The sequence below is a fragment of the Rhipicephalus microplus genome, chromosome 3 (assembly GCF_043290135.1).
Source record: "Rhipicephalus microplus isolate Deutch F79 chromosome 3, USDA_Rmic, whole genome shotgun sequence".
NCBI classification, from domain to species: domain Eukaryota; kingdom Metazoa; phylum Arthropoda; class Arachnida; order Ixodida; family Ixodidae; genus Rhipicephalus; species Rhipicephalus microplus.
Window position 1 is genome coordinate 138704844 of NC_134702.1, and position 7433 is coordinate 138712276.

General features: G+C 49.2%; 1 protein-coding gene, 1 long non-coding RNA gene and 1 pseudogene across 3 annotated transcripts in view; 1 reads left to right on the top strand and 2 right to left on the bottom strand.

The window, feature by feature from the left end:
• LOC142803950 (uncharacterized) overlaps window positions 1-761 on the top strand; it is a 227908-nt gene extending 227147 nt beyond the window's left edge. Inside the window, exon 2 of the long non-coding RNA XR_012894387.1 lies at window positions 461-761. This is a non-coding gene — a long non-coding RNA (uncharacterized LOC142803950). The remainder of the gene's footprint in view (window positions 1-460) is intronic.
• Window positions 1-7433, bottom strand: part of spoon (A-kinase anchor protein spoonbill) — a 100668-nt gene that overhangs the window by 45834 nt on the left and 47401 nt on the right. The gene's annotated exons all lie outside the window — the stretch shown is intronic.
• Window positions 1-7433, bottom strand: part of LOC142803949 (uncharacterized) — a 52298-nt pseudogene that overhangs the window by 17386 nt on the left and 27479 nt on the right.

The following is a 7433-nucleotide window of genomic DNA, read 5'->3' on the forward strand; positions in this document are numbered from 1 at the left end:
GAGAAATAGTCCCGCTCTTGCAATTAGTAGTGTTCTCCTCAGGCAGAGTTATACAACCCTGTGACACGGACACCCAGAAACTCCGTTTAACTCCCTCGTCTTTACGACAACGCAGATGCGGTCTGCCATGTAACACGGTCTCCCTAACGTCAAGGAAGTTAAAGCTTTTTGCAAAAGAAGTTCGGCGATCTTCTTTAGCGGCGGATGGCTGTACTCTCGTCCCCGGTAATCTGTAGTTACGGAAAAAAAAAAAACTGCAATAAAACAGCCGCAGTCCACACAGTAATTAACTTGATCACTATTAAAGGTTTCTTCACTGCATAATCCGCTCATCCGTGCCAGCAATCTTACTCGTGCGCGCCACATTGTTCACATCTCTGAAACTTGTTCGCGACTATTATTGTGCTCCTTGCCAAAATTCATAGCAGCGGTTGACGCGGGTTTTCTCCCTTTTTCGCAGACGCCAGTAGTCATGCCGGCAATACATGCGAACTGTTGTGTGACCCATCCGCAGCAAGGGCTTCGTGTACTGAACACGAGACCTGTGGTCATCCGCTAAATGTAACGAACATCACGACCTACGTGGTAGTGCTACTTCAACGAGCTCGGCGACAACTTGCACTGTGTTTGACAATCCGGGTACGTAGAAAAACATGTACCAAAAGAAACGTACACTGTTGCCACCAGCATTCTTGTCAACATTACTGCCAACTTGCTTGCAAGTGTAGGCTACACGTCTGTAATAAAGGTCAAAAGATTTTTTTCTTGTTTCGGTGTAAATAACTTATGTTTTATATAATCACACGTACGAGTGAAAATGTTTTCAGACAGATCAGACGCGAAATCTTGAAAGATGCAGCAGAGCTCGGTGGTGGCCGTGTGACAGGGGTATTACTGGGCGTCCAACTCGTGGCGTCTTCTTAGATTCCTCGCCCATTAGTGCAAGATTGTGTGCGCCCGCCTTTGAGGAGAGAAAATGTCGCGCAATTCTGAAGTTGTACCCACCTGTAGTGCGTTAAAAAGCTTCGGGAATGAATGAAAGAGAAAATCTAAGCAGCGCACATATTTCCCTTCACCTGTTTCTGTCCTTACCAAAGTACCAAAACGGAGTGTTCACCTGTCACGTTCCGTTGTCCTTCCCTATCCCTCATTCCACGCGAGTGGACAACACTGTCTGAATTTAGGACAAGAACTGTACCACCATAAACAGACGACGCAACCAACCCATATCGAGACTGCGTCAGCAATACAGCAGCTCTCTAGAATTCCTGCGAGTCTAGCGTACGCCACAAGACATATTTGGCGTCGAGTTATCAGGCACGCGCATCTGCAGCCGCCGTCCACTGCGTCTCGGGCCGACGATGGAAACTCAATCGGCGAGGACCGAAGGGCCGAGATAGCGACGATATGCTCCTCGCGGCAGGGCGCACGAGGGGCGCGGTCGGGAGCGTTATCATTTGCGGAGGCACTGGTCACTCGACGCGTCCACGCGTAGCATGGCGAGGAATGAGAAATCACACGCCACTTATGAAAGCAAGCGAGGCAGGGACGGGCGCACAGAGCGCGATGGCCCCGCAACAGCAGCTCAATTACCTACAAGATGCATGCGGCACGGGGCTCGGTACACATTAGCGAGCATACACGGGCCATGTATACGTCACACGTCGAAGAAGGGCGGTACGACACCCCGAAGTGCGCTCTGAGAGAACCGCGTGCGCGTAAGAAAAAGAGTCGTGCGTACGTGCCAAAGACAAGCGAGTGTCTCGAGGCGACGACCAAACAGTGTCAAGGAAGCCGAGGCACAGCAGCAAGGAAGGAGGAGGGCTGTGCGCGCGTCTGTGTGTGGAGAGAGACATACTCGCAGTATAGTTAGCAGGGGCACGCGAGGGGCGCGCCGGACGAAACAATGTGGGCGCGCGTGCGAAGAGGAGGGTGGGGTCGAACCTTGACGCCCCATCAAGGCGATGGTGGCCCAGTTTACGCTGGCCCCCAATACACACCTCGGGGGCTCCTGCTGCCAAATGAGCAGCCACGTGCGGGAGGGCTTTCTTTTTGTATGTCTTAAAATTAAAAGCAGAACACGTGACCCCTTCCCGATTTGTGCCGCGACAACACGCTTCGCAAGAACCGAGCGAGCAATCTATAAGGGCGAGATCGATGGCTACAAGAGGCCTGTCACGGCGCGGAGCGCGAGCTCGCATTGCAACTGGACAAATAGGTGGCCTATTCGGTACTGCATTCTTCGAGCTGAGTGCTCGAATGTGCAACCTTTCTCGTGTTTTCTCCATGATTCGTTACTGAAGGAGGGGTTTTTTTTTACTCAGTCTTTGGGATATTTTTCTTGGAAAAACAATGATGACTATGACGCACGTGAACTCCCGAAACTTCGACCCCCTGTGGTTCTTTACCTTTAATTTCGACCACCTGTAGTTCTTTAACGTGCCCTATATATATATATATATATATATATATATATATATATATATATATATATATAGCAGCGCACACGAGCCTCCAGCATTTTGTCACAGTGATCACTGTACTACACCGCGGCGGTCTGCGAAACGAAAGGCGCCCTATTGACGCTCGTAGAGACCACGTGGTACAGACACCGAGAGTAGTACACAACGCAAATCCGAACGGCCGGCAGCGATGTCCTGCAAGCGGACTTTTCGCGCATAGCTATCAAGACATCTTGTCCGCTAATGAACGAATGAGAACGCAGTCCCAAAAACTACGGAAGCTGGAACGGCGCGGCGCTCACGACGCGAGATTATTCGCGGGGCACTCGATCACGCATTATGTAGTCAAGAGACCAGCCACGACCGCTTTATTTTTTTATTAATTCTTTTTTGTCGTGATAACGACACTCGTCGTCAAGAGGCGACGACACACTTCACCCACGTGGCTGACCGCGCAACATTCCCACTCTCTCGACGTCCTCCCCGGCGGTTCCGGAAGGAAGGCCCACATCCGAGTCGTTGCGCTCGCGACCTCCGCGCCGCCGACAGGTGTGCTAGCCCTTCGCGTAGTCACGCATGGCCCCAAATGTGTGTGCTTGGGGGGGGGGGGGGGGGGGTAGAAACACGCGGCGTCGTCTACATCAGAAGCGCTGGCTTGCACGCCGACCACTGTCAGGGGCGCTGTGACGGGACTCGGCATGGCAACTTACTTCTCTCGGCAACTATTCATCGAGCTATTTTATTGACCCGGTGTGGTCAATGCACCAACGCTATAGTCCTCGACAGTGACCCGTAGGAACCACAGGACATAATAATTATATGTATTTTCACTCACCACCTTTTTAGGTCACTTAGCCCGGCGCGTAAAATCGGTTTAAAAGGATCAGTCAAGAAGTAAGACTCTCGGCCCTCATCTGTAAATAGCACTTCCCATGCGATGATTAATGGCGTGAATAAATAGAGGCACGTCAGGCGCAGCGACAGGTCCCGAGAATGTCCATAGGGCCGTTGCCAGCGACCATTTACACCCAATGAACTACGGTCTCTTAAACATCACAGGGATGACCAGTGACACTTCAACGGAGGATAATCCCCAGACCCATTTAGGCTAACTGTCCTGACGGGATATTGTACGGCTATATGGCAAATCGCGAGTCATCTTACATAAAACATTTTTAAAAAGTGCCCATGACGAGCGCTACTGTCCCGATATATTCATTTAGAAAAGCATTCATGGTCAACTTTGCCACTTATGCTTTGAGAAGAAAGCGATTAAGCTGCCAATCAGCTCAAACAAACCTCTCGATTACATAAACAGAGTAACTGCATCTCAAAGACCTGCAATGGTAAACACAATGGCTGAACGTCCCACGGAGAGCGGCAGCTGAATGCGGAAAGTTCAGGAGATAAAACGACAAAACCAACATCTAAACCAAGTCAACTTCAGGATCTTCACCATACCATTTCCTTAATGGCTAGCGTAGCACGAAGATGGGAATGAAATATAAACAAGAACTTTCTCTCTCTCACACAGAGAGAGAGACGAAACTAAATAAACAGCCCATTCTAACCAGGGCTACATTCCTGTGCTTCGGATAATCATTCCGCCTATTAGTTGACGAAATAGTGGATGTCGGAAAGTCGGCACTGGTTCGCCATTTGTGTATACCACCGACATCGTTTACACACTTACAGGCAACAGCAACTTGCTTTGCTGCGCGCACACAGGCACACACTTGGCGGAAACAAGGCGGCCTCGCAGTTATCGCGACCTCTGTATGTCGCGACCTCGTCGCTTGCAAAAGAAAGGAACAATGAGAGTCTCGATTGCATAAGCAGGCAAATCGCCACGACTGGCCGTATAAGCGCCCCCACACTGCGGAATTGATGCAAAGGCTGCCTTCATCGACGCAAAGTGCTTGTGCGATGCTTGACGTTCCAGAATCTTAAGCGTGATGAAATGTAGGGGCACGGAAACGGAAGAAGGCTACTAATTATTTGGAACCCTGCGGAGTTCTAGAAGATCGATCCATAGTAATCATAAAAAAATCGCACACAACTATCTCCCTACCGACTGACGTCATTTGGATTCAACAAGAAGTCATTCGATCGGCACAGCGCTTGCTGATTGGCCAGATGGCGCTAGCTATCTTATTCGTCAGCAGTTCCATCGACATCATTAGATAGCGGTAAGTGAAGATAGAATAAACAAGGACACGAAAACGCGCACTAGAACGCATTTAGATTACGGACTATCTTGATAGGAAAGCGGTACTGCGTTTAGAACTTCGATGCCACGTCTAAGTTGCATCACTTCTGCAACATTTCACTTCTTTTATTCACTACGCGAGCTGGCGCTGCTGTTCCAAACGCATTTCAGACACGTTTCAAACGCGCGCTGCATTGAAGGCGGTTTCAAGTCAAGTTCAAGCCAAATAGCGTTTATGAATACGGGGGTAACCCTCCGTGTTCAGACACGCTGCTTAACTTGAGCCGACTCGCCACCGACTTCAACGCAGCACAAGCCCGTTCCGAACCCGCTATCTTTAGGCGGTGCCAATGCAGCACAAACGTACAGACGCGCTTCAACACAGCATTGAAGGCGCCTTCAAGTCGAGGAGCGTTTCTGAATACGGGGCTAAGCGAAGCTTCCCACTGGTTGACGACCACACGACCTATATCAATGTCGCCGATTTAAAGCTACCGAAAACCCGTAAAAGCTGTAGAACCGTAAAACCCGTACAGCGCGGATGACCAGAGCCTATAGAAAACGAACAGTGCTAAATGATGAAAAAAATAAACAGCCTGTACTATGCCAATTTGCGTCGAAAATCGACTACGCGGTATACCTACATTTATGCAAGATTGGCTAAATTTAAGCACAATAGAGCCAGCCAGAATGCGTCCACTACCACATCCCTCAAGATTCCCGATCGGCGATATTGTTTGTAGATATCGCGACGAATTTATCTTGAAATACCCGCTTACAGATTTTGTCAAGCCTCATCTACGCCTGGGACCACAACGAGGATGTGTTGTTGCATTGCTATTTCATTCTCTACGGGCAGCGTCCACTGACCAGAGGGAGTTGCGTTGCTGGCACTAGCCCAACCTAGGTTCGCTGGCATTGGACTAAGGAAGGGGAACGCAGGAGACGCACGAATCAGGTTCCATTTTGACCGACTCCATACTACTATTGCGTTTTTTTTCCCGCTAGGCATTGGGTTCTGGCGCTGTACTCACACTGGAAAACTCAACTGCACGGTGCCTATGCTAAAAAAAAAAAAGAAAAGGAGAAAAAGAAGGCGTTCTGGCGAAAAAGTACATTGAGGAGATCAAGTCAAGGCACAGCTTTGACGTTTGAACAGTCGTTAAAGGAGGGAAAAATATATTGCGTTTACGATCTCTCGTGTATTATAAGCACTCGATTCACAGTGAACATAAGCCGCGCAAATACGGCTACCGCGCTGCGTGTTTGCATTTCCGCGGCAACCGACCAATCGAAATCGAGAACGACGACGACGATTCACGTTGAAACTGCACATTGCGACAATTTGTTTAAACGAAAAAAAAAAATAGGTACGCGAACCCACCGAGAGTCATCTTCTGCTTCCAGTCTTATAAACTTCGTAACACGTGGATCACACGCCTTGTACAGTCTTATATTAAAAAAAGCGAGCGAAATGTTTCCAGAAACTGAGTGCTCACCGATGATCATAGATCTTTCGGCTATCCTAGGATACTGACACTGCATGCAGCGTCGACGCCACAGCAAACATTGTTTGGCTCAGGACACGCCAGTAAAAGTAAGCTGTCATGGAAAAAAAAAAAATCACCCTGATAACACATCCGCATTGTGTTCCACACAGCTGTCGCAAGCCCACATCTGTACGTTCGCACAGATGATGTGCGATCGCGACTGGCCCGCCGCGGTGGTCTAGCGGCTAAGGTACTCGGCTACTGACCCGCAGGTCGCGGGTTCGAATCCCGGCTGCATTTCCGATGGAGGCGGAAATGTTGTAGGCTCGTGTGCTCAGATTTGGGTGCACGTTAGAGAGCCCCAGGTGGTCGAAATTTCCGAAGTCCTCCACTTCGGCGTCTCTCATAGTCAAATGGTGGTTTTGGGACGTTAAACCCCACATATCAATCAATGTACGATCGCGGACGTACAGTCCTGGGAAAGACGAGCAATGAGACGGAGGCCGATCTGCCTCTTTCTTTGACTCTCTTCAGACGCAGTCTGTCCCGGCCCTCAAAATATTGTTTACGAGAAAAAAAAATCGGTTGCCAAAGCAAGACATACCACATAACCGAGGCGCCAGCGCTAACTTAAAAACGCGGAGTGCAAAGTTACACAAACGAGGGCGGGTTAAGAGAAAGGAGCACTGGGGGGAGGGTACAGAGAAATCTTTCGCCCAGCAACAGGCGATCGTTGTGTAGTACGTGCAAACGCAAAAACCTGCCGATGCGAGGACAGCGTCAGCTGACGAAGCAGGAAGATAAAAAAAAAAAGCCGACGCAGCGATTGTGTCCGTGAGAATTCCGATACGAAGAGAAGAGAGAGAAAACAACAATATCCAAACGTTAAACGCACACCTCGAGCCGGGTACGCCAAGGAGAAGCGAGATAAGGACAAGCTAAGTAAAGTGTGCCCGAGGAGGTATCCGTATTATTAAGGCCAGTGTTGGAAAGGCAAACAAAGCAATATAAAGAGCAATCTTGCTTCGCTACGCACGGAGTTGTTTATCTGCACGATATGGCAAGTTTTCGATGGCGATACCAGCGACCGAGTAGTGTCTCAGAACTTATGAACGATCGATAAGTGATTGACACTATCACCCGCAAGCGAAATCACCAGTGAATTATCAGGGAGGGCTAGCAGTGGATCTTATAATCATCGCCCACAAAAAAAAATAGAAGAAATATGCACGTTGCAGTCTCCGACAATCGAAAGTGACGAGAAGTCACGCT